Below are 25,880 nucleotides of genomic sequence, written 5' to 3'. Positions count from 1 at the left end.
GTTTAGCTTCCTTACTGCAGAAGTCAGAACAATCCATGCATTTTGCCTCATGCTGATCCACACAGTTTTAGCCCCATTTAAAACGGTCTTTCAGGAGGCATCCCATCCTGATTTGGAGGCATCTAGAGATGGAGAAACCACTTATTCTGGGAGCTACCTTTTCTGCTCCAAAATATACAGAGAAATTCAGTTGAAATTTATCTAGTTTTGGTACTTTTTTATGCTCTTCTCCTAAGAGATTAGAATCTTTAATATAATATTACTTATATCTGTAATGGTAATCTCATCCTTCTCTGTTACAGACTGCACAGACTGAAGCACAGCCAAAGGAGTGAAATGCAGAGCACAAAGCTGACACAAAAGGATTCTGCACCAAGAAGTCAATTGGACATGGAGTGACATCCATGTGGTGTTTTGGTGCCATGCAGGGCGTGGAGGATAGAGGTCACACAACCTAAACTGGTAAGTCATGGGCTTTGGAAAGCAGGAAATCAACTGAGTATTATCCCAATGAGACACACATGCAGTGCTTGGTTCACAGCTCTTTCACTGCAGAAGAGGCAACAAGTGTGCCTTGGTGGTGATGTCCAGAGTTACAGATTAATTAACCTTGTACGGCAGCACTTATGGCAGTCTCCAGGTACCTCAGGTCATTGTTTGCTGTGTTGGTAAGCAATGGGAAAATAGAATAGACAAAATGGAAGTAATTGAGATAAAGTGCTGGGGAATTTAATAGAAAAATAGTGTGTATTTCAGAAGCACAGTTGCTGCTGCTTAACAGGCACTGAGAATTCCATGGTTGTGAGAGGCCAGAAATGATCTTTAATCACCTGTCTGTAAGAACACTGATGGCCATTGAAAAAAAATGACCCCAGTTTGTAAGGGAAATGCCACATCCAAAAATCAGCACAGTCAATAGGAGAGTTTAAATTTATTCAGCTATCAGTAGCAAGGCTGGAAAAAGGTTGTTAAGTATGAGTTATGGCTCCACTCCACATACTACAGCCTGTAGCAATGGATATTTTAATAAACTTCACTTGGAAGAAAATAAAATGATTTCTGTGAAAATACCTGAGGTTTTTTGAAGATACCGGAATCCAAGGAAATATATTTCATGGCAAGCATCCTTATAATGCACAGAAATAGGGGAAACATAAGCTTGTAATGAATATAGAACAGGCTTGAGGAAATAAGTGCTGGTGAGTTTAAGCAAACCATGTGCCTTGAAATGTAAAACAACCAAGGTATATTTCTTCAGTACAACAGTGACTAGTAGGATACATTTATTAACTGCAGAGCAACTGAACTCCCTACCACGTTAAGTGCAAACCTCCTGAAGGAATCTAATGTTTTGATTGAAAAGGAATGGGGCCTTCACACTAAGCCCATTAACAACAAGTTTGCCCATAAATTGTCTCAGAGCATGCTGTGTACCAGCCCAGCTCCCCCAGCAGGCAGCAGCCACTCAGGTGGAGGAAGGAGGTGGATGGAGTGCTTGGCTGGAGGGAAGGGGCCATGGGGGTGGCAGGGGAAATGCTGCAAGAACGTGGTTCCACCTCATGTTCCAATGTCACTGATGGTTTCACTGCTTGCTGCTGCCACAAAGTGCTGCAGGCACACCACCAGCAGCAGGGAGCAGAAACCATTTTCAAGCACAACAGCCTTGAAATTGTGGTAGGTTCAAGGCTGCCTGGAAAAAAAAAATCTTTCTTTTGCTGTTACTGCACTAGGTACCTCCGTGCTTGTCTTAAGTCTCAATCCTGCCCCAAATTAAAGACTATTTTTACTTACTGGTATAAAGTTTTGTGAAGCACTCCATAGACAAATAGCACAAGAAATTCCTTTCTGATAAATCAGGCTGAATGCTATGATGTATCCATCAAATAAATGCTCTAATCAGAAGTAGTTATTTCTTTAGCACCCAAAACTAAGTTAATTAGTGTACACAAAGTTGTTAAGTGTGAAGCAAGAGCAAGGCAAAATGCGACAAGGGTGCAGGCAGTTCTTCAGCTCACATGCAGTGCAGGGGTGGTCCAGGCACCTTAAGTCCTACAGGTGATGGAGATGAGCACTCTTCATCAGCTGTTCTCCCAGCCAAATCCATAACATTAACTGGACTATGCATAGCTGGACACTGATTATGCACCTTTTTTTCCTAGGAGAGAATGGCATTTTGAAAGCTGTGTGTTGTCCTTGGGGAGATAATTCCTCAGGTAGCCATTTGATAATCTTTACCTGTCTTTTCCCTCTGTAAACTTGAGCAATTTCAGTGACAGTGTTCATTGCTGTTGTTTACATGAGGGAGTTCATCTTGCTGCTCTGGGGATCTGGAGGATCACTTTGTTTATGCTATGTAGAAAATAATGCTGCTACGCTGTTGCTACAAGCTACATATGAATGCTTATGGGATGAAAACATCATTTTATTTTAAAAGAAATTTTACTTCACTCACGTTTTCCTGCTGTGCTTCTCATAAGCACCAGGACAGGTGTCTCTAGGTGAACACCAAATCTGAGACCTTGCCATGCTGCCTGGGTTGGGGAGGGTGGCTTACCTTTGACTTTCTTTGTGCCCTTTAGGAGCTGATGATGGATTTTGCCTCTCCATCCTATCTCATCCAATGCCACCTTTGTGAGTCCACGGATTTTCCTCACCATTTCTTTGGGCAGCCAAGGACTTTACTCTGTTCTTTATCTTCCCATTTTGACGAGAGCCATTACTGTTTGTGTATTTTAGTTTGGGTGTAGGCTGTTGCTGGCTTTCTAATTGTCCTGAGAAATTGCAAGTAGCTGCACTGGGATATCTGTGACCTGGTCATCTGGGCACCACTAGATGCACCAATCTTATGGCCCTTCTGTTCCTTTGGGTGCTCCTGCAGCCAGACCTACCCACACAGTCTCTGTTCCTGGCAATCTCAATAATTCTGTTACAGCTCTCTAAAGTACTTAGCAAAGCTCTTCAATGACCCTAGTCCTCACTGCTACTATGAAGTGAGGTTTTATGAAGTGAAATGAAGGCACTGATCCAATCTTACCTGTCTTTGCAATTCCTAATAATTCAGAGTCTATCATTCAGTATCTGCCTTTGCAAAACAATTCAAGTTGTTAGCAATTTGAAATTAAGAATACCTCAGGAAAAACATTAAGCTTCAGTGAATATATATAGGGAGAGATAGCAGAAAATATCTGGGTTCAATTAACTAGTTCCTTCACATCATCCTTCTGTTACATCTTACAGTGATTCTGCAAAACATCTTTGGTTTGATATTTTTCGCTATTATTTTTGCCCCAAGCAGATGAATGTGGTTTTTCAAGCTGTTTCCTTTTGCCATTGTTAATTTTGAAACAGGGAATAATGTCGTTTTCACTACAATTTTTTGTTTTCAGCCAGAAAATATGCACTGCAGTGCATAATTGCTACGCATGTTTAGCTATCCTAACAGAACTCAAAGACCACAAGCTGCAGCATGGCTCATTAGGGACTTTTTGTAAATACAATGCTAATACAAGAAGAAAAATCAACCCGGACTTTTAAGGGTCCATGAGTTAAACCAAGCAGACTCACTAGCTCAGCAATAGTAAAATCTTGTTAGCAAAAGAAATACTCAGATGGAGTGTTTTAGTTTTAACTGGTGCCATTCCCATACACATTTACATAATTATAGCTACTCTGATAATATTTCTTCCTGCCATGTTTCTGTGCTATGACAGAAAATGGCTTCTGAAATGTAATACCATACAGCCTGGGATACCATACAGACCTGAATCTTCTCTTGATAGCACTCCAGGATGTTTGATATTAATTTAGAATGCAATGTCATTTCCCAGGAGTTATGGGTTAATTCTGAAAAAAATTAAATGACCTTCAGATACATGTTGAAAATGGTTTTCACTCATCCATATTCAAAGCAAGGCTTTTAAAAGACACTCCATGTAACTCATATCTGCAAGTATGATCTCAGGGAAAAAATAATTGCATTCAAAATTGCAGTTACTTGACTAGAGGCAAAAAATTTTAAAAATGTCTGCCTCTTTATAAACAAATCATCTTGTATTTGAAATTTATTTTCAGCTTTCCAGGTGGTTATCATTGTCAGAGTTTCAGGAAGAAAAATAATATATATGAACCATAGATAGTGGATAATTGAGGCCTCCTATAAAGACAAACTATTGTGTATGTGAACATCTCAGCAGTGCTTATATGAGTGAAAGTGAAGTGAAAAGCTTTTTTATTTCACACCAGTCAGTCTAAGATAATTGTTTCCTATGAACAGGTACGGAACAATGGTATTCCACTTCATGCAATTAAAAACATCCACTTCATTTTTTTGTTAAAATAATTTTTACAGCGCTTTAATGCACTTACAGATACTTCTGGACAAGAGAAAACTGTCTTCAAGTTCCTTAAAATATCTAGACCACCTCAGAAAACTGTGTGAGTTAGATACATATTCTTATTTTATAATGAGAGTAAATAACTATTTTCCTTCTGAACAAGGAGTATAAATTAACAAATGCCTGTTTCCTTGATGAAATTAAATGCATAGTAGTAGCTGTTTAGATGCATAGGCCCTTCAGCTGTTCAATATAAAACCCCTTGTTTAAATGAGTGGGTTTCCTTTTTCTGCTCCTGAAGACCTTGTCCCAGACTCTTTACTCCCAGAAATATGTCTCTGACATCTTTTTTTTCTCCGGTGCCTCTTTTTTTTTGGGAGGCACAGCCATCCTTAAGTCCCATGTGAGAATTTATCAGCTTCTAGAACAGCTTTTTAGATTTTAGCCCATTATGCTCCCCAACAGCTCTGACAGCCTGTGAGTCTCACAATGCTGAAGAGAAGGTTGAGCCTTGTGACATAATATGTTTTGGTGGGTATTTTGTTCCCATTCCATAATTTTGCAAACATTAAAATCGTTTTCAAATGTACCCTGAATTTAGCAAACACTTTAAGCTGATATCACAGATGAAAATTGTTTGAGCATTCTGATTTTCCTTTTAAAGCTTTTCCCTATATGAAAAGTCATATTCTCACTTATGAAAAAGGTCAAGGATATGGAGGTCCAGATTATCCTAGCCTGTGAATATCAATCCCCACACCCAAAGCAGGGTCTCAAGGGTCATTAACCACCACACCTTTCCTTTTATGTGATCCTTTCCAGATCCTTTTCATGTTTGGAAATGCATGTGGCTTGGTACAGAGAGAGCAGTGCTACCTGCAGAGTGTTAAGGACTGGGAGGAGGTGTCAACACCTGTAGTTTTACTAAATGAAACTGTGACTGAATGAAAAAAATAATGAAAAAGAGAGAGACAGATTCCACCTCCTCGAACACAGAGCTGGGAATTGCCCACAGGTTTCAGTGCAGTCTGTCTGAATCAGCAGAAGTGCAGTCTCTGCCTTCTGGATGGGGTATGTACCTTAGCCCTAGGAACCATGCCTGTGTGTTGGGGGAAAAAAAAGGGCACTACAGACAGTTTTTTGTGTCTCCATTTGCTTGCTGTTTATTGCAAATACACCCAAAATGAAAGAAAGGGGTTTTTCAGGTCAAAATCCACCTCATCTTCTTCCTTTTTTTCCCTTTTGTCATTTTTGTGGTTTATGTGCCATTTGCACTCCCTTCTCCTTACAAGAACAACAACAAATAAACCAGCAAAACCAAAACCAAACTCTAGTTATCTGCATCTACTTGCACCTGCTTTTCTGGTATTACTGCAAATGTGTAAAACTATCTTGTCCTGGACAGTGGTTGTAGAGACAGAGACATAGATGTTCTGATAGACCTAAATGGATCTGAATCCACCTCTTGTGTTTCCCTAAGTAATTTCTCACTCAGGCCTCAGTTCCCTTTCTCTAGAGCCGCATGGTTTTTTCTCTGTTAAAGCTGTGTAGAGGAGAAACTGTAAGCCCCTCACTCTGGCTTCCCTTAGTACAGACACATCAAAAGCTTAAGGGAAAATCTATATTTAAAAAAAAATAAAAAAGAAAACAGTTTATTCTGTAAGGCCTATTTACAGGAATTAGGAGGCAGTTTGAGGCTGGGACGTGTGGGTTACCTGTACTTGTGTAATAAGAGGGAAATTAAATGTGTAGAAGAGGATTTGAGGTATATACCCAGAAATGCTGGGAAATGCAGGAGAATCTGGTGTATATTGGCATGGTTTTCTAAAAAACTCTGTTTTCCTGAGCAATATGACCCTTCAGTCCTATGCTGGTCATTTTTTCAGGGAGGAGTCAGAAGTTCTCTCCACAAAGTTGTAAGAAAGAAAAAGCAGGAAGGAGCCAGTGGGAAAAAATTCCCTACCAGAATTAAGTCTGAGAGTTCATGTCATCAAAGAATAAGAAAAAATCCCATGGTTATTATTTAGAAGAAGAAATCTGTCAGATTAAAATTATCAGAAATAATATTATCATATTGTTACTTCTCTGTAGCTGTGACATATCTAGCTGTGACTAAGACATATCTTTCAAATGTAAGTTTTATTTTATAATCCTGTGATATGATCCCTTTCCATGAATTCCCTTTGAACTGATATTTTTGCAACCTATACATATATACCTGCCATTTATAAAATTTACTGAAGTGTTTACTTCATGAACCAGATTCCATATTGTCAAAGAGAAATTAAATGGCTTGAAACAATGCACGGTGAATTTTTCTTTGTTCTTTTTTCTGAATATAAGTTTAATGACCACATTGTTAACTGTATTGTTCAAACACTGCACAATCTGCTTAAATATTAAAGGTTTTTTTCTCCTGACATTATTTTTCTATGGAAAATGTTTTGTTAGCCTTTATTTGAGACACATTACTAGGCACTGTAATTGCTGATTTGTTCATTGATTTTTAAGCAATATGTTAGTTTATTTTCACAATATTTTCAATTCGGAATAGCAGGTTAGAGACAAAATAATGTAGATATCCACTTACACAGGCTATCTCTAGATATTTCTGTGTTTTCCATTGATTCTAGCTCTCTGTGTAAATTTTACCTGGACACCTATCACCTGCCTTGCAAATTCCTAAAACCCAAAATAGCAACAGCTGAATATTGTCATTGCAGTATGAGCCATCCTGAGAGGAACAATGCACAAGGGGAGAAATAAGACAAGGAATATTGACTTCCATCTGACAAGAATCAAGCAAAGACTATTTCAATGAAGTGTTGTAACTATATTTTTGATCACCTCTCTGTGGCTTGAGTATAATGGTCCTTGGAAACCCTAGGCTATGCTAGATTTAGGATTCTAGCTCTGCGCAGTCGATGGAGAATATATAACACTATACTCACTAGTGGCTCAAAGTCTACATTGTAGGTTTCATTTTTCAGTCCCTGATGGGATTGTACCTTGTACTTTTAGGAGGTATCAATTTTGCAAAGGCTTTACCCTTTCTTCATCATAAATACTCTTGCTTGGATAGAAATTTCAGAGTGCTGAAGCATCAGTTTTTAGGTCCTATGAAAAAAAATGATGTGTACAGTCCTAGATCCCACTCACTGCAGTATTTATTTGATTTATGTGACCATGAGGGTTTGAAAAACCTCTGTTGTTTTCTAGTCCATGGATTGTGAGAACTGTCTTTCAGAATTGGATCGAACACCGCTAATGCTGTCTATAAACAACCCAAAACAACACTCTGGGGAGGGTAAATAAACCTGGAGCTCATTAATCCGTATCAACTGCTGCACTATTGTCATTGAGAGACTGCTCTATTTAGCAATCCAGGTGAAGTCATTTCAATACTCCAGGAATTTTGCCTGAGGCACTGCTACAAATATCCTGCAAAGGATTTACTACACAATTATACAGCACAAGGCTCTAAGAGGAAAGATACCTCTGGATACAATAGGATCATTTAGGATGGTGGATGGAGCAGGAATTTTGGAAGACATGACACAAAATTCATGTTCTCTCAATGACAGAACTGGCTTAAGTTCCTTTGTGCAACAATGAAAGAAATTTTTGGACAGAAAAAATAGGTCACAACATTTGGATTTGTTCATAGGCAGAAAACACAGGTAGTATCAAAACTTTCTGCACATGCAATTTAGAGGTTTCTATACCAGTGCATGTAGGATTCTAAGGGTTTTCCAAGTTTCCAAGGACTGAACACTAGTTTTTCCATAATTATAGGGAAATTATTTGTTTTTTTAAAAATCCCTCACTGGGATTAAAAGCATGCCTCAGCGCTCAGTGAGACTGAAAGTTTGAAATTCAGAAGGGCTTTATGCATTCAGAAGATTTTCACTGCCAATTCTTGTGACTTGGGCTAAGGAATTACTATCTTCAGAAATGTGACTGCACATGCCATATCCTTGTTTGCAGGAGATTAAGGGCTTTTTCTTTATCTTTTCTCTTTTATTGCTTTAGGCGTGACAGGAAGCCGACACAAAGCGTGATCACCATTTGTATACATCGAACAGGTATACATGGTGTCAGGACTAAGATCCACCTCATTCACTAGTCTGCCTTCTGGAATTTGCCTGGGGAAGAAATGTAAGTACCACAGGTTGTGCCAGTCCTCCTTGTAGTAACCTGTGATTAGTGACTTCATCCTTGCATGCAAGAGCATGCAAAGGCCACAGACAATGCAGACAGAGAGGAAAACCCTTGCAAAAAGACTCTGGATTTGGTTTCTTTGCTTAATTTGGAACAAGTTTCCTCTTTACCTGACATTTTGATTAGACTCATCAGTTTACAGCTACTGGGTTCCTGCATAGCACAGCGGGAAGGGGGACCTGTGACCTGCTGGGGACACTCTTGGTAATGCAAGACAGACTCTTCCTGAATGAAGATAGTGATTGGATATACCTTCCCTTTAGCCTTCTCTTCTCCAGACTTATCAATTGCAGTCACCTCAGCCTCTTTTAACATATCATGCTCCCCAGTCCCTGATAATTTAGTAGCCTTTCACTGGTCTCTCTCATGCTCTGCAGGGCCCAAGCCAGGTTACAGTACTCCAGGTGTGTCTTCACAAAGGCTGAATAGAGGGAAGTAATATTTTCCCATGGTATCAAAAGGGGTTTTGTTCCAGAGTATTTACTGTCTGTTCATGTAAACACAGTTCCCAAGAGTACCAGGAGTAAATAACATAACCCCTTTAACAATTTTATGGTCTTAAATGATTGCAGTCTCATTTGCAGAAGTTTTGGTACTCCTTGAAACAGCTGAGGTCAGGTGACTTATTTTGAACAAAGGAGATTTTATTTATTGAAGTTTCCAAAAAATATATTTTAAAATGAGCCCACCCACCATTTTTATTAATAAATTATTAATAAAAACATAATTAATTGTGTAATTATTATTATTATTGCAATAATACCCACAGCTAGAGGATATATTGTTTTTTTAAAATTTGTTTGTGCCTTGTTTCTGGTCTTTGTTAGGTTGTGCTCATGCCAGAGATTGCTAACAAGCCTGACTACAGTTTGTGAAACCCTCAGACACTGAAACAAGCACCACAGAATACACAGTAAAAAGACACTGCAAAATATGGAAATTCTGTATACGAAGCAAAAACAAATCATGTCTTTGCTGAAGTGGAAAGGGGTCACCTGTGAAAAAAATATAACCTTGAATTTTTTTTCTATATCAGAATACATAACTATCTTGACATTTTTTTATCCATTGAACTCTTCTGAGAATTTATAACATTCTTTTTAGAGTATTTTTTCTTCTAATTTAACAATAAAAGAAGCTTGTTTAGCTAAAAAATTTGGTTGTACTTAAAGGTCAACTAATATACATAAAACTTTGCAGAGTAGGAAATATTCCTTTTTATGTATCATCTGTTATTTATGGTATTTCTCATAACCTGCACTGTATTAGTGATTTTAAAATATCCCTGCAGGATAGCTACTCAAAGGAGAATAAAATACATCATGGTACAACCGAAGCTGGAAAAAATCAACCAAAGGCTTGAGAAGTTGAGTATTTAATGAAATAAAATACTAAATGTAAAATCTGAGTTGTCAGTACTGCTACTAAGCTGTTCTTTTAGATTCTGAATGTGCCTGAAATCTCAGGTGAGAACATAATTACCCCAGGTCTGTCTCAGAACACTCCCAAGCACCACTGTTCAGCTGGTGTCGGCATCCAGCTTATGCCCACCCTTAAAGGGTTATGGAAACTAGAGACTTCTCCAAGCCATGTGTTTAGCTTTGGCTGGTGTTTTCTGTCTACCCTAAGACACCACAAAGGGAGACACATGGGGAAACAGAAGGTGTCTTAAGGGGGCTCCCTTTTGCCCAGGAGTCTATTTTACCAAGAGCTGTCACTCATGACAGAGAGAGAAGTTCTAGACCCTTCCCTCTTTATCCAGCTCCTCTGTGGACTAGACATTCAACTCCTTCTATGCCTAAACAATTTTTGGTTGAAGCAGGAACTACAGCTGTATGTTCTCAGATTAGATTAACTCTACCAGCTGATAGCATATCCTGAGGTGTGGAGCTGACCTCGGATGCACAGCTGTGCTTTACGTAGGAAGGTAGTACAGGTCAGATAGGAGAAAATGAGCCCAAATACTAGGTCCTATACTAGCTCCTATACTATACTTCTATACTCATGAAATGGATAGATCTTTTAAAGTCTGAGTCTTAGATACCAGATTCTTGTCTTTTCTCTCTGTCTGAACAGGTGAAACCAGAGTTAGGTCTCTATTTGCTATTACCTTATTCTGTTACTTCGATGTAGTAAACACTGAGGTGTAACACCATAATAAATTCCAAAATTTTAATATTTAATAGTCTGAAACAATTTGAATATGAGAGATGTCTCATTAATATTTGGTTTCCTCAGTCATTAAAGCAAAACTAGGTGACATGATACCTTTGGATGTCACCTTGTCCTTCTCCTTTCCCAGGTTTTCTCATGCTTTTATTATTCTTGATTGGTGTTTTTCTAACCTATTATTCTTAAAAACTTTCAGAATTGTCTATTTCATAACCCCTCCAAGCCTAATCCTATGATTTATTATCCATCCTATGAGATTTTCCTCATAATATTTCAGTTTCAGCTGCTTCATATCATCTCCATTCAAAGGCATGGGGAGCTGATCACTATTTTGGTTATGTTTTGATAGTTCTTTCACTCCAGACTAAGCCATTTGAAATTATCCAGTCTTTCTCCATGAGATGAATTTTATTACTTTGAACTCTGTACATTTGTTCCTTTTTTTTTTTTAGCATATTTTTTACTGCTGGAGACACTACTCATTAATGGCTGAGGCAAAAAAAAAAGAAAAGAGAACAGCCTGCTGTATTTGGTAGATTATATTCTTGTGTGTACACGTGTGTACCAGTATATGTGCATGTGTGTGCATATTCTAGTGGAGTGCTTGTCTTTTTGTCCTAACAGCATGACTAGATTCATTAATATTCAGCTTAGAATCAAACCTTCCCTTCAAACTCAAATTCTTTCCTTCAGAAATACTACCCAACCTTCTGCACAAGCAGCCAACCCACCTACACTATAACATCTTTCCCATCTTTATTGACTGAGGGTTATTTCTTAAGTTCACATAATCATCCTAAATTCCAACCCTGTTTTTGCCTGTTCTTTCATCCCCTTCCCCCACCTCCCAATTCAGTGCCATCTGCAAGCAGAAACATTGAGTACTCACCATCTCAAGAGAGACCTCTTCAAAATTCGACTCGCACGCCTTCCATTTTGACACCAACCATTAATAAACACTTTTAGTGGTTACCAAATGCTCAAGATTTATACTCTTTCATAAAAATCTCTGTCTGACAGGTTTTTCTCCTAACTCATTTTCAGAAATATCATATAAAAATGTCAAACCTTTCTGAAGTGAGGATATGACATATACTGCTCCTGCTTTTTTTCTGTCATGGAACACTTAAATCAAATTTAAAAACTCTAAACTGGTTGGTTTCATGTCATCATCCAGGCATCTGTAAATTACAGTTTGAGTATTTATTACTATATTTTTTTCCTGAAACTCCATCCTTGCTATTGTCTAACTACTAGCACTTCCTTTATTCTTCCTTCAAAACTAGGAATATGTTTGCTCATTTACAGTCTTTTGAACCACATCTGTTCTCCAGGAACTCTGAAAATTCCTGGTGGTTTTTGTTTGAGATTGTTTTGGTCAGTTCTCTAAATGCTTTACAATGAGGCTCATCAGTCTTAGTCAATTTTGAAGTCTATACCTTAGGAGGAATCTAGAGGTATGCAAGAAAAAGACAAGAGAGAACAGGTTCAGGTTGAACTTAGACATACAGAGAAAAAATTCACAGCAAGAAATCCCACAAGGACTTGAACAGGATTCTCAGCGAGGTTGTGGAGTTTCTATCTGGATAATCTGGGAAAATGTTGAAGCTGGCCCTGTTTTGAAAAGGGTTGGGACTAGATCACCACAGAGGACTCACAGATTCTAATACTCTTGTATTGATTTTATCACTCTTCTTTTTCCTCTGAAGCTTAAGGTTAGATTGATTTTTGTCTCTCATGAGTAGACATGATCAAGCCAGATTTAATCACATCAAAATAATTGTTCAGTAACAACTGAACTCATAATTTTCTGTCATCCTCCTTTGTATTTGCCAGCACCAGTACCTGGTCCCTTTGTGTCATTGGTTATTGCTCATCAGCTGGGTTCCCAGCTGTTCTGGGAACAAAATAGGTCACATGAGTGACAAACATTTGTAAATTGCATCACCATGGTTATAAGAAGGTGCTTCATGTTTCTAAGACTTACTCTTAGAAATTGCTTTCATTGTTTTTCATACCCATCTCATACTTCTAATTTGTTTCCAGTACTAGGCCATCATATGCATCAAGGAAAAGGCTTTTGTGTGTGTGTTCAAAGCCTTAGTGTGTTTTGTCATAGGCCTAGGCAAAAAAATAATTAGTATCACTCAATTAAACAGATAAGCCAAAGGACTCTCCTTCATCTGTATAAAGTCATCTATCTCAAAGCACATCTCCCCTAGGGAGATGTATTGGAGGTCAGCCCACGCTGTGCCATGAAGAGATTCGTCCCTTACACTCTAAGTAAAACCAAATTTTTGCTTTCTCCTTCTTTGGTGCACTTACTTATGGCACAAAGAGGGCCTGTGACCTGCTGAGTTTCACACCTATTTAAGAGTCTTAAAGCTTAACTGGGATTACAGCATTTTCTGCCACTTCCACTTCTTTGGGCTGGTAGCTGCATTTTTTGCTGCAGTCGGTTCCTAGGAAGGAACACATGTTCTTGTTCATCTCTCCACCTGAGCCCTTACCTTTCTGTGCACAAAGCCTGCAGCTGGTCTGCCTGCCAGATCGCTCTTCCTTCTGTGAGAGCTGCTGTGTGCCTTGCTGTAAATATAATCAGCTTGGCCAGCATGATCATTGCTTTGTAAACCATTTGTCACAGCCCTCAGGGTATTGCATGTGTCCTTTACAATACTAAGCACACAGAGGAAGCTACAAAATAATGTATCTGATTATTTATTCTGGAAAGTAATTTCTGCTGAATGAGAGAACAGCAATTACTAATCCATCGTGCCAGCTTTTGGCAGGCTGACCAACCTAGAAAACTGACCAGCCTGCAAAATCCCTTTGTTTGTCATCATCCACTGAGTAGAGATGCCTTTTAAAACCTCTCTTTGAGCTCTTTATAAGTCCATCTATTTTCATTCTCCCTTTATATTTTCTCCTTTAACATCTTTCTTTATTTGCTAAGAGCAAAGCCATTTTTTTTCCCAGCTGCACCTCTAGCAAAATGGGAAGTTAGAGTGTACTATTTTTGGGTAGAGTGTCAACACCACTTTTTCTCCATTGAGTCTTAAGATTTATTTTTTATTTTGTTAATAAATCCAGTGTGTTTACAAATCTGAGAATCTGACTAAAATTATACATTAAAATGAAAGGACTTTACTTTCTGACTTACACCACTTTTCACTTGCTTCTCTAGAATGTGGTAATTCAAGTTTTGATACAAACACTGCTTATAATTGTGTATATTGTACTTGCTGTGAAGGATATTAGCTTGTAAATCCTTGTAAACAGCTAGCTTGTTTAATGTCTTATCAGCAGTTCACTTGGGTGGTTCACATCCATTCAAATGTCCAAGTTCTTTCAAATGTCTAACTTCTTTTTTTTTTTTTAATGTTGGGCTTTCTGAATCATTATCATATGCTTTTCATCATTCCTCCACTTTGCCATATATGAAGAATGACACTATGTTATATGAACATGACTGGTAATTGTTTCAGTGAAAACAAGTTTTAAAAAACTTTAATATTTTTAAAAAGGGACTCCTTTTCGAAGATAACCTTGTGTAGGTATTTCTATTTAGATTACACGTATATTTCTAACTAATTCCCAGTTATAATTTATCAAACTCCTTTTTACTCTTTTCATAAAACTTATGGTAACAACTTCCCAGAAAAAATAAGATTTCTATCTCTATTTTGAGGTAGTAGCATTTATTATTAACATACAGATGCTAATTTCACATAGGCATGAGCAATCAAAGTGTTAAAAGAGGTCATTGTCAGGGCACTAAAGCAGATGTCCTTGCACCCCCTTGCTGATTGTGGTTTCACATAAAGCTCAGTGTCTTGCTACTCACACATATGTGAAGAAAAATGATTTTCCTTTTTGCATTCTTTAGGGAAAATTCAAGAAACAGGGAGCAGAGGTAAAGGATACCATCCTAATGGAAGCACTGTCTTCGGCACTCACTTATAATTGTGAGCAGCATATATACTCTGGGAACACTGAGCGGCATATTGTTGTGAGATGGTGGATCCATAGAATCACCCTGAAACACCGTGTCCTCCAAGGGGTTGTGACGAATGCAATATCAGAAAAATCTGTTGGAAATAAATACTGAGAAAAGGTGGTTCACTAGAGAGATCATTAGAAGACTTTCAGCGGTATATAAAGGCACAGTCTGGAAAAGCAATTTATAATCCTGTGCTTTTGGTCACCTGGCACATATGCCCTTAAGTGACAGGTTTGGTTAGTTCCTGCAGAAATGATTCTGCTTATTATTGTTTTTATAACACCTCTCCCAGTGGTTAGTTGAAAAAGCTGTCCACAGGCTATCCATTCTACTAAGATTTCAAATTCATTATGGTCATTTTCCAGAACCAGGAAATCCATTTTCTATTACCCAGAAGATGTTAGCTTCGTGCATTTCTGAAAGAGCACAGTTGTGGTGGTTGCCGACGGTGAGTGAATAATTGACCAGAGAAACTTTTTGTATCCACTTTGGCATGATAAAAAGCTAGTGCTGTTCAAGGGAAACATTATAAGCTTTTTCTTTGTACAGAGAACTCATTCTTTGTCCAGGTAGTAAGTGCAAATAATTACATGCCATTTAGTTGAATAAAAAGATAGATGACAGAAAATATGAGGAAACTATACCAAAGAGAGAAAAAAAATTGCTATGTAAAGCTTATAAATCATTTTTACCTCCAGAGTCCTTGAGATGAGGTACTAGTCTTCTTAGCTACTTTAAAGAGAAATTGATCTTAGCATTACTACCACATCCTTACAAATTAAAAGTAAATACCTTTTTTACATCTTGCTGAGACCTTCCTGTTTGAGCTGTCATGGCTTGAACTCTTCTGGTGCCATAGGATGAGCTTTGTCCCAAAGCAGGGTTAGCACAGCCCTGCCAATAAGCTCTGGTGGGGGGTGAGCCTCTGGGGTGAAACATCCACAGGCATGGAAATCAAACTGGGGCTCAGTGAATCTCCACGTGCAATGCCTCAGCACTCGCGTCCGAGCTCAGTTACCTGTTTCATTTCTGACACTCCTGTTTTTCCACTCTTTCCAGTCTGGTAGAGGTGATGGTAGGTAGAGGTCACATTTCTGATTAACATATGTCCTCCATAGTGATTTTTCAAAGTAATCTTGTTATGCTTATTTTATGACAGTCAGGAGAGAGGAAGGAGCATGGGGCACCATGACATGAAAAGCATTTCTTGCAACCAGAAGTAGGGCAGACACCAAGTTGTCAAAGGAAAACAAATCCTGTAGACTCAGCCTGTTCATACAGTGAAATGGGTTTTCTTGCAGTTTATGTCTTGTGATTCATGACTCAGTTTCCTAGATTGGGAGTACTGTTCTGTTCCTTTACTTAATAAGTGAGAATAACAAAACACAAATGAGCTACTCTATTTCAACATAAATTTGTATTCTCTAATTTGTAGCAAAACATAGTGCTGTAATTTAAAACTGAATAAACACTGAAGTCCAAAGACTTCACAGTCAGAGAATAATACATTTTTGCAAGGCTGGGTATATCAATGGCTACACAGAAGGAAGCACTGAGGGAATTTAAGTACCATTGAGGAAGATTTTGATAACTCATTAAGCATGAAGGAGACTACAACAGAGAAGACTGCAAATGAAGTTTCCCAGGTGTAAGACAAGAAGAAAAGAACAAAACCCCCAAATTGTCACTGAATATAATACTAAAACTCTGATTTCAGTCTTCTTTTAGACAGGAGAGCTCAAAAATATATAACTTAATAAAGGCTAATCAGCATAGATCCATTACTGGAAGCCCAAACTGCAGAAATTTGCTTGAATATTTTTGTATTTTGTACAGTATATTTTGTACAGTGGGTGTGAAAGTTATAACATATCCACATTTCAGGAAATATTTTAATCCATTCTGCAGGACATATTGTTCTGCAGAATATGAGGAAAGGTGCCCAGAGCAGCTATCTGGTGAATGCAACAATCCCTGACTCAGGGGCAGATGTCCCCAGTAGCACAGGACACAGGCACACTTCTCTGCAGGAGGTAAAGGGAGGATCTGTGTACTACAGCATGTCCTGCCACGAGAAAGGATAACTTGGCAGGATGGCCTAGATTCTCTTCCTATTGATCAAAACAATCACAGCCCTCCTGACCACATCTAACAACAACGGATTTCGTCAGACTTTTCATTAAGATAACATAGGTTAGATTTAGTCTGTTGAGATACCTATGTCAGAGCTGTAGATTTGGTTTTCTGCTGAAGCACTCTTCCTTCAGCTGAATGCTGCTCCCTTATCCATCAGTGAAATGTGGCTAACTGTTCTGAAGTCCTCCAGGGGGTATTTGTTCTGCTGGATCTGGTCAGAGTTGTGAAAAGGTGAAGCTTCCATTCATGAGTTGTAGTTACAACGCTCACTGCCTTGCTTGAGTAATTTAATTCCCCCTTGCTTCACCTATTCATTGCAGAATAAGAGAAAATATGCCTTCAATCCCTTCTGGGGGCTTTTATCCCTTTATATGACAATGACTATATTGCTACTAAGCATTTTTGGTTTTGAAAGTCCACAATGGCCGTTAAGAAAGCTCAGTGCTATTGCAGTGCCAATAGATATTCATCGAAGAGTTGTGTTGTGTTTATTATGGGTCATGTGCAAGCCAAACTCTTTACATGCTTGAATAAAGGAGAAATACTTTGCCATTATTTGCTGTTAGGATTCCTCTCACTGTCTCATCCTCTGAACAGTTTCAAAGTGGTTGTCTTTGCCAAAATTTTAGCAACATTGAACATTTACTAGATATCTGCCTCCTGTTTTGACAGCTCACATGATGCATATCATTCTATGCTCATTAATCAAGGTCATGCTTATGCAGATAATAAAAACTGTCACTGGTAACAGATTCTCTTTTTGAGGGATTTTCCTTATTCAAATGCATGATAGACATAAGAGCAATTCTCTTTTTTCACTTTTAATTTTCTTCATAATATGTTCAATCTGAAAACCATCTGGAACTGAGTTTTAAATCAGACACACTTTGGTTGTTCATGGTATTTCTAGGATGATGTAAACATTCACATTAAGCACATGATAATTCAAGTGTAACCAACCATTTTGTGTCTTTCCTCCCCAGTGGAAATAGAAAATTCTTGGGGTTTAGCTTTCTGTCACAGTGAATTAAAAGCACAGACTCACATGTTTGAGGAGACTGTCTTTGATTAAAATGATGGAAGAATTCTGTCTATGTACTGGTAATAATAAAAAAAAAATGCATCATTCAGAAATAAGGGTAAAATTATGGAAAATTCAAACACTAATATCAGGAGAAATTTTAGCACTTGAAGCTGGATCTACAGACTCTCCTTTACCCTGTGTATCAGAGAAAGTAATTGTTTTTGAGATAGTGATGGCATTTACATGTGCAAATGTTTCCCCTGAGTCCCAAACATATCTTCTTGTTCAAAGAAAACAGACGTCTTCTTTTTGATGTTCTATTACTGATATCTGCTTTTTTTATATATTACGATGCTTCCTTTGGATGAAGATAACATATTCTCTAATAGAGAGTTAAAAATTATCATAAGCTGTAAGAAAAAGACCTTGTACAGAGTTCAGAGTGAAACAGCATATTACTCATTCAGTTGTCATACTTATTTACCATATTAAGGTTGTCACTGTTTGTAAATGGTGATGCTATCTCATTATTTTCCAGCCTGCCTGCAATTAACCTCTTATTTTGAGTGTGGTGAAAACACGCAGTAACAGCATATAACATTTCAAATATATTTCAAAGTGCAACTTTGTCACTTCAGTCATTCATGAGGGAATCAAATTCTTCCTTACTGATTTGCATACAGGCTGGTCATAAATAATACTTATCCTTAACATCATGTATTAGAAAAAAGTAATGAACTCCATTAATGGATTTTATGTTTGTCATCATTGTCTGAATTTTAATAGTTCCTGAATCTTGAACATAAGTAATACAAGCAGTAGCAAAGAGATTGAGAGCTCAAAGGAGATCATCTTGACTCTGGAGCAGTCTGTGATGAAGACTGGCCAGATGCTAGTCCCAAAATGTTGTCACTGTGCTGTGATCCTTAGGAGAACTTCCACTATCTAAATTTACTAGGGCCTCCAGTGTGCAATAAATAAGTAGCCAAATTGCTACTTATTCATATTTTCACCCCCACATAAAATGTGTGGTAGCATAACTGTTTTAACATTTATACCCTGTTTAAAATTTAGTCTTAGGGATCTAAGCTTAGCGCCTTGCCCTCACTCCTTCTGTAGCCAACTACAAAACTACTTCAGAAGGCAGTGCCACTCATCCTCAGATGGTGGTTATGATAGGTGAGACAAACTGTTTCACTGCAGTTGCCTGTTCTCTCTAAGAACAAAACTGGGAGTGAAGAGCCTCAATTTGGGCAAGGAACTTCTGACCTCTGGCATTGATTTGGCTTTGCCTGCTGATTTTTTCCCTTTTCTTCTGTGAGACAGCTGTTCTAAGCTAATCATCTGGTTTCCCACCTACAGATAGCAGAGAGCAAAGAGACTCTCCGGGGGATGATTCATCCTCTCCAAAGATAAGTATCTGACACAGGTGGGTGTTAGTCAAAGTAGAAAATGTACTGTAAATTCATTTCTGCTGGTATTGTTCACTATTTAAGCAGTCTCTTGGGGGGAGAGCTTCTTATCTGATTCCCGCTTCAGAGAAGAGAGGGTAGCCGACCCACCAAACTGCTGGAGGATGAAGTCTCCTGGATGTTAGTCTGAGCATTGTTTCTCTGCATAAATGAGGGAAGTGCAGGAGGAGAGGAAGGCCCTTGGGAAAGACGTGAGCAATGAAAAGTATTTTGGGACATATAAGAGGGTATGTGGGAGAGGCAGTGATTACAGAAACAAATAGAAAAGGATTTTTAGGAGAAGAATGGTACAGGAAGTCAAATAAAGTAAAGATTAAAGTGCACAAAAGATGTGGGGAAAAAATGAAAAGAAATGTCATCAGAAATGGATGGTAAATACATGATGAAGCTTGTATAGAAAAAGATGCCTCACAGCAGGAGATTTTAAAGAAGTTGTTTGCAAACTGAAAAAGCAAGCAGTTGTCAGCTAAATAAAATAAATGCTGTTTTATTACTTCCATTTCAGGAAAAGTTTCTGACAGAGACAGGTAAAGTATTTGGGAAATGTGCCAGTTTGATATTCCCAGTCTAGGCAATTAGAAAGAGATAAGTTCCATATTGCCTGAATTTGAAGTTCAGGTGTTCAGATAATGCTTTCAGATGCATGGTGCAATTTTTGGCGTTGTCATGTGCAGAGCCAGAATTTGGACTGGATGATCCTTGAGGGTCCCTTTCAATTCAGAATATTCTTTGATTTTATAATTTACCTGTTTTTACTCCATGGAACTCACCACTAGGTCCTAAGCATATTTAGGGATTTTTCAAGCTGGGCGGCCCTTTGCTCTGGTTCTAGTAGAAGCCCTTTTCTAGTGGGTGCATCTCCATTCACTAAAGTGGGAGTTCAGTTCCCTAATGTGCTTGTAAACACCAAGATGTGGAATTTATGTGTTAATTTCGAATGGAATCTTACTCTCCTAGGCAGTGCTGTTCTGCTCATGTGGACAGTAAACCTAATTTTTTTTTCTTTTCCTTCATTTATGTTCTTTGTTTCTGTGAGGATTTACTTTCTTGGACAGTAATAAGTATTTGGCCACAGCAATGTAGATTCACAGTGCACCTTTTGTGATGTATTAACCTCAAGTGGACAGAGAATTCTGTTTCACTGTAAAGTTGGGATAAACTGTGGTTCATTAGGACACATGAATGTGTCACTTACGAGGTACATCAGAAACTAGGAGTCACTACACCTGATTTAAGATCATCACTTGTCCTAACTCTAAAGACCTAAATAATGATTTTCAAAAACAGATGCCTTAAATTCTCTGGGAGAGGTGACTCCAGTTCTCCAGGGAAAGACCTTGCTGTATTTAGAAGCTTCACTTTAGTGTCCAGTACATAACTGTGTGGCTACAGTCCAGAATATTCATTTGAGGTGTTTGGACAGACAGCAAAATTCTACCTATGCTGCACCTACCCTGTAAGCTAGAGCACAGAGCTGTGTTGTAACTTAGACTAAAATAATTCTTCCCAGGCTGTTTATTCTTGCCTGTAAATGTTGTACGTGACACAACAAGAGTGAAGGCCTGATTGTGGTCCTTGGATGCAATTATGATACAAACAAAACCCAACAGTTTGAAAATTAGGAGGGGAATGGAGCAGGGATTTTTTTGAGTTCTTTTGTACCAGAAAAAAACTTGATTCTTCTCTTGGTATTAAAAGTAAATCCCCTAAAGTTCCTGAATGTCTGTAAGCCACTTTTAAGTATGCCTAAGCTATTGGTATTTGCTAGCACTGCTCAACAGTCTGAGAAAGAGACTCCTTAAGCTGTATATCAGAAATGCCAAATGGTCAGCATAAAACTACATCAGTGTTTTGTCAAAATGCTGAGAAAAATGGAAAGTTCTTATCTTTTTGTTCCAGGCCGACAGCTGAGTTTTATTCTTACTGAAAAAGGAATATGAGTAGAGTCTGTTTCAGAGCAGAAATCTCAGCATTAGAAGTCTAGCCATGACTCTGGACTAAAGCTGATCCATGAACCAAGAGAGGCTTCAAGAATAATATTAGTTTTCTCTTCTTTGAATTAGATCATAGAATGTTTTTGTTGGAAAGGACCTTAAAGATCTTTTTTCAACCCACTTGCCATGGCAGGGATGCCATTACCCTCACTACCATGTCACCTGTCCCTGCCCTCCCTCCCATTAACCCTGACCCATAAACTCTTTATCAGCTCCTAGTCAAATTCCAGGCGAAGCTCCATGCTTGTCACTGGCATAGAGGGTGACATTCCTTTTTTTGTCCTCCTTCTCATTTCATCAGTCTTCATTGGGAATGATTTGTACTGTTCATATTGCACCTCTAGAAAAACAAATACTTTATTTTAATATCATAAGTCACTTCTAACAAAGTACTTAACTGAAAGCTGAGGTCCTTTTTCTGCACATCTGAGTCCAGCACTTGCAAACGTGAGTTCCTTCCCCTACAAAGCAGTGTTAGACTGCCTTAAGACTCTGGGAGTTCCAAGAGAGAAATAAAAGGTACCTTTGTAGGTGACTTCCACTCAAGAGAGAAATAAAAGGTACCTTTGTAGGTGACTTCCACTCACATATCAGATCTAGCCTAACTAACCTCTGCTATTGGCTTCCATGGCTTTGGGCTCCGTGTAGAGCAAGGAGAAAATAGCCATGGCTGATTGTCATCAAGGGATGCACATCTATTTTCAGATTTTTCCTTGTTTCAAAATGGACTCTAATTGTTGGCATAACTTTTATAACAGTATGAGAGTGGTGGGCTGCTTATCAGCAGTTTTAGGTCCAAAAACTTGGGATAGTCATATATAAAACTTTCTTGCAACAACATCTGAGTCCAGCACCACATAACTAAGACTTGTCTGAGGAAATCACGCTCTGTACACCTGGTTCATTTCAATGGTGTGGCCCATTGGAACAATACATTGGAATAGACTCTTGAAATAAGATGCTTGCTTGCACAACATAATTTAAACAAGTGCAAACTATTTTGAGAGAAAGTTTTTTTACTCAGATTTGCTCTAATCCTTTTGTGCTCCTAAGAAGAAAATCTTAGATCAGTTACTATCCTTTCCTGCGCTGCGTCTGTTTTTTTTTAAAAATTCCAAACACAACAGAAAATAGATCAAATTCTGGAAAATATGTTACAGAACCAAACACACAAAGTTTGTGTTCTAAAGGACATGAGTCTTGCCTACTTATCTCCTGTAAATAACAAAGATGAGTGTCAGAAATCACAGGAGTACCAAGAAGCTCCATTGTATTACTCACTAAAATAAAATAGAAGCAGCATGTCATTTCTGAAGTGAGTTAGACATATACTTCCTAATGGACCAACTGTAATGCTCTAAACATATCCCCACTGTCTTTCAAAAAATATGTGATTGATTCCCACCACATTTTCTAATCTACACTGTTCTGTCAAACTCATTCAAGAGTTTGTTCTTTTCATTTCTGAACATTACAGAACCACAGAATATGCTGAGTTGCAAGGGACCTACAAGAGTCACTGAGACCAACCCGTTTTAACAATTATGATTTCTTTTTTTTTCTGAGGGTGTTCTTCAATGGGCAGATTTTTAATAAGCCATTACTTTCTCCTAAGTTCTTTTGGTAAAACCCTCTACAATGATTGTGCTTTCTGTCCCTAATACACTGTTGGGATGAGTTCTAACTTCTTCCAGTATGATCTAACTATAGACACACTGAAAAAATAAAATATATTCCCCCCTTCCAAAACAACTTTAGATCTAGTTCTGGCCTAAAATATTTCCTGTGGCAAATGGAGCTTATAAAGATAACTTAATGCTATAGTTCAACAGATATCTGTATTCACAGCAGTCTGAAGGAGCAATATGGTTTTATGTTTCAGTCACAGAATATTAATTTGAAATAGATTGATTTCCCCCTTAAATCAATACTTTCATAGCATATATATTTTAATCTATATGCAAAGTTGATGGTACCATTTGAAAAGCTATAAAGGCACAATTTATTTCTAGGTATATCTTGAATGCTAGTTGTTTTGGCATGACTACCAAAATAAGTGACCATAATTTTTTTTCAAGTTCATCTGTATGTGTGGTTTCCCACACTTCTTAAGAAGAAACTGTGAAAATACTATATTAAAATCCATTTTAATTAAACTTCAAAAGCATTTACATATCCTTGATGCTTTCAGGCAGTAGACCTCAATACAAACAATTTAATTGAATTATATGTTGGTCAAAACACTTCATAATAAGAGAAATGCAATGGAACTAATCAATTGTCACACATGAAAGTCTTGCTTGGGCATTTTCCTCTCCTTTGGGCAGTAAAAGGGAGTGTCATCATCCTGCTTGTTCACTACAGATACTGGAAACCACATTTCACAAAGGCACATTGGATACAACATGTTAATAATCATTGTAATTGATTTAAATGCTTGAATTGACCAAGAACACTCAGATTTTTTTCATTAGTTGGCTGCAAGATAACACTTGCAAAAAGCTGGAACATTTTTTTATACTGCACAAAAGGCCTTAGAAAAGTTTCTGTGATGAGCAAACTTTTTTTTCTATTTGCTGTTCTGAACATTTTTCAACTGAAGGTAAAGATTCAGGTGAATCAAAATGTGGATGTATTGTTTTCAATACCCTAGGCAGTCACTCTATGTATTTTAAAAGAATGGTAAGCTAACAAAATCCAGGATTTAAATAAGCAGTGAGAAACTATATTTGTCAGCACATTTCTACAGCTTGAAATTTCCTCTGGATGCCACAGGAAGGATCACACTTTAGTAACAAATTACTTTTGAAAAGCTAAAAACATGTCTGTAATTCTTGTTGTGCAGGTCAAACCTTGTCCCTTCTCAACTTTAGCACTGCCAACACAGAAGTCTCTTGTGAATTTCTGAGACGACACTTAAAGAAAGACTGGTTGCAAATTCAAACCTGGGGGAGAGGAAGAGAAAAGCTGAGCCTGGCTGCATTTAGACACCAGGGTGCTGACAATGTGGAATTATCCTGATACAGTAAATCACACTGGTTTTATTGTTACTCATTGAGGTCAGTTAGTGTTCTATATAGGTAGTAGGTTGTTTTCCACATCCAATTTTCTCTTTATTTGTGCTGAGCAGCATTTATATTAAAGGGGTTTTGATTTACAAATATTGGCAGGTCATATTCTGCTCTCAGTTCTACTAATAATAAAATTCAATTCCACCCGCAAAAATCTGTTATGCCAATTGTTAACCTGTATAGAAATAGGTGAGCAGATGGTGCCATTTTCCTAACTAAATGCAATCTGAAGAAATGAAACACCTTTATGCACTTTTTTGAACTATAAATGTTCTAGTTAGATCTACACCTACCAATGATATGCCTCTGGTACTTATTCCAGGTGTTCTGAAGTATTGGTTTCAGAAGACATCAGATTTTATTTTATATGATAATTTCTATGTCTTTAGGAATCACTGTAAGTAATTTGCACTTGTTCAGGTAAGTGTTTTTATAACACCCAGTAAACAAAATGAGAAATGTTCTAATTACCATAAATAGTGCATAAATTAATTTATTGCTCTTCCAGTAACAGCATATGTCACTTTCTGATTGCAGAACTTTTGAGTTATGCCTGAGATTCAATCTTTCTTATCATTTATTGTCAAAGATATTTTCATGTGGAACAGCTTTTAAACACTGGTGATGATTTCTAATGTTTAAGATTTTCCAGGATATTTTAGAAAAGCCCTCTGGATTTTATTCTGACTCTCAAGTTTGTCTAAGCTGCCCTACTGCCCACAGTCCTAATTAAAAAATAGATTGAATCTCAAACTATTAGGCAGAGTGTTCTCAAAAGAAGATTTTCTCCTGTTCTAAGCATTTATGAGGGAATGATTAGAACAATAACAATATCCATAAATGTTAAAAGCAGCTAAAAAGCCTCTCCTGAGGATTAGAAAAGTTCTCAAAACACCGATTCTCAAATCTTCAATGCCAATGCATGGCAATATGGGCTACTTGAAAATATAAAGGCAACTTCTATATTTGCAAAATCTTTCCTGCATTAGACGGTTGTAAGGTAAGGGTGTTCATCAGTCATGTTGGGCAGGGGGGGAGAAATTTCTCTGTTGCTTCTCTTTCCCGTGAAAGACAGTCTGCTGGGGTAAGCAGTCATTTGTGTTAGATAGTCCCATCTAAAATCTAATCTTTAAAATATTCTAGTTTCCTTGCTGATACCTTAATTAATTCAGTAACTCATTTACACTGTTCAAAGAAAGGATGTCTATGGATTACTTTTTGCCTAGATGAGAAATGGGTTTCAGTGCAAACACATACTTTTCTCCATAGATGGATTTTTTAACAGTTGCTAGAATCCACCAGTCAAGTTCTTAAAGAGTAAGTTGAGTAAACATCTTCTACCAGTATTAACTAAGGTGTAGCTGAGTTCTCGTTTGGGATGGAAGAGATGAATTTGTTAGCCTCTCTAATGCTATGATATATCCTTATCTGTGCACTCTGCTCTATGTATTGCATA

At 37.8% G+C, this 25,880-nt stretch overlaps 1 long non-coding RNA gene across 1 annotated transcript in view; it reads left to right on the top strand.

Annotated features, from left to right (window-relative positions):
- The window catches only part of LOC136287182 (uncharacterized), a 28,709-nt gene extending 3,888 nt beyond the window's left edge, over window positions 1–24,821 (top strand). The window contains exons 3-6 of the long non-coding RNA XR_010720092.1: window positions 303–462; window positions 8,367–8,492; window positions 19,250–19,316; window positions 24,747–24,821. This is a non-coding gene — a long non-coding RNA (uncharacterized lncRNA). The remainder of the gene's footprint in view (window positions 1–302; window positions 463–8,366; window positions 8,493–19,249; window positions 19,317–24,746) is intronic.
- The last annotated feature ends 1,059 nt before the right edge of the window (window positions 24,822–25,880 follow it).

The sequence above is a fragment of the Chamaea fasciata genome, unplaced genomic scaffold, assembly GCF_029207755.1.
Source record: "Chamaea fasciata isolate MVZ Bird 193981 ecotype frontalis unplaced genomic scaffold, bChaFas1.0.hap1 SCAF_3, whole genome shotgun sequence".
NCBI lineage: Eukaryota > Metazoa > Chordata > Aves > Passeriformes > Sylviidae > Chamaea > Chamaea fasciata.
Note: the sequence above shows the minus strand (reverse complement) of the source record. Positions and strands in the feature narration are given on the sequence as shown.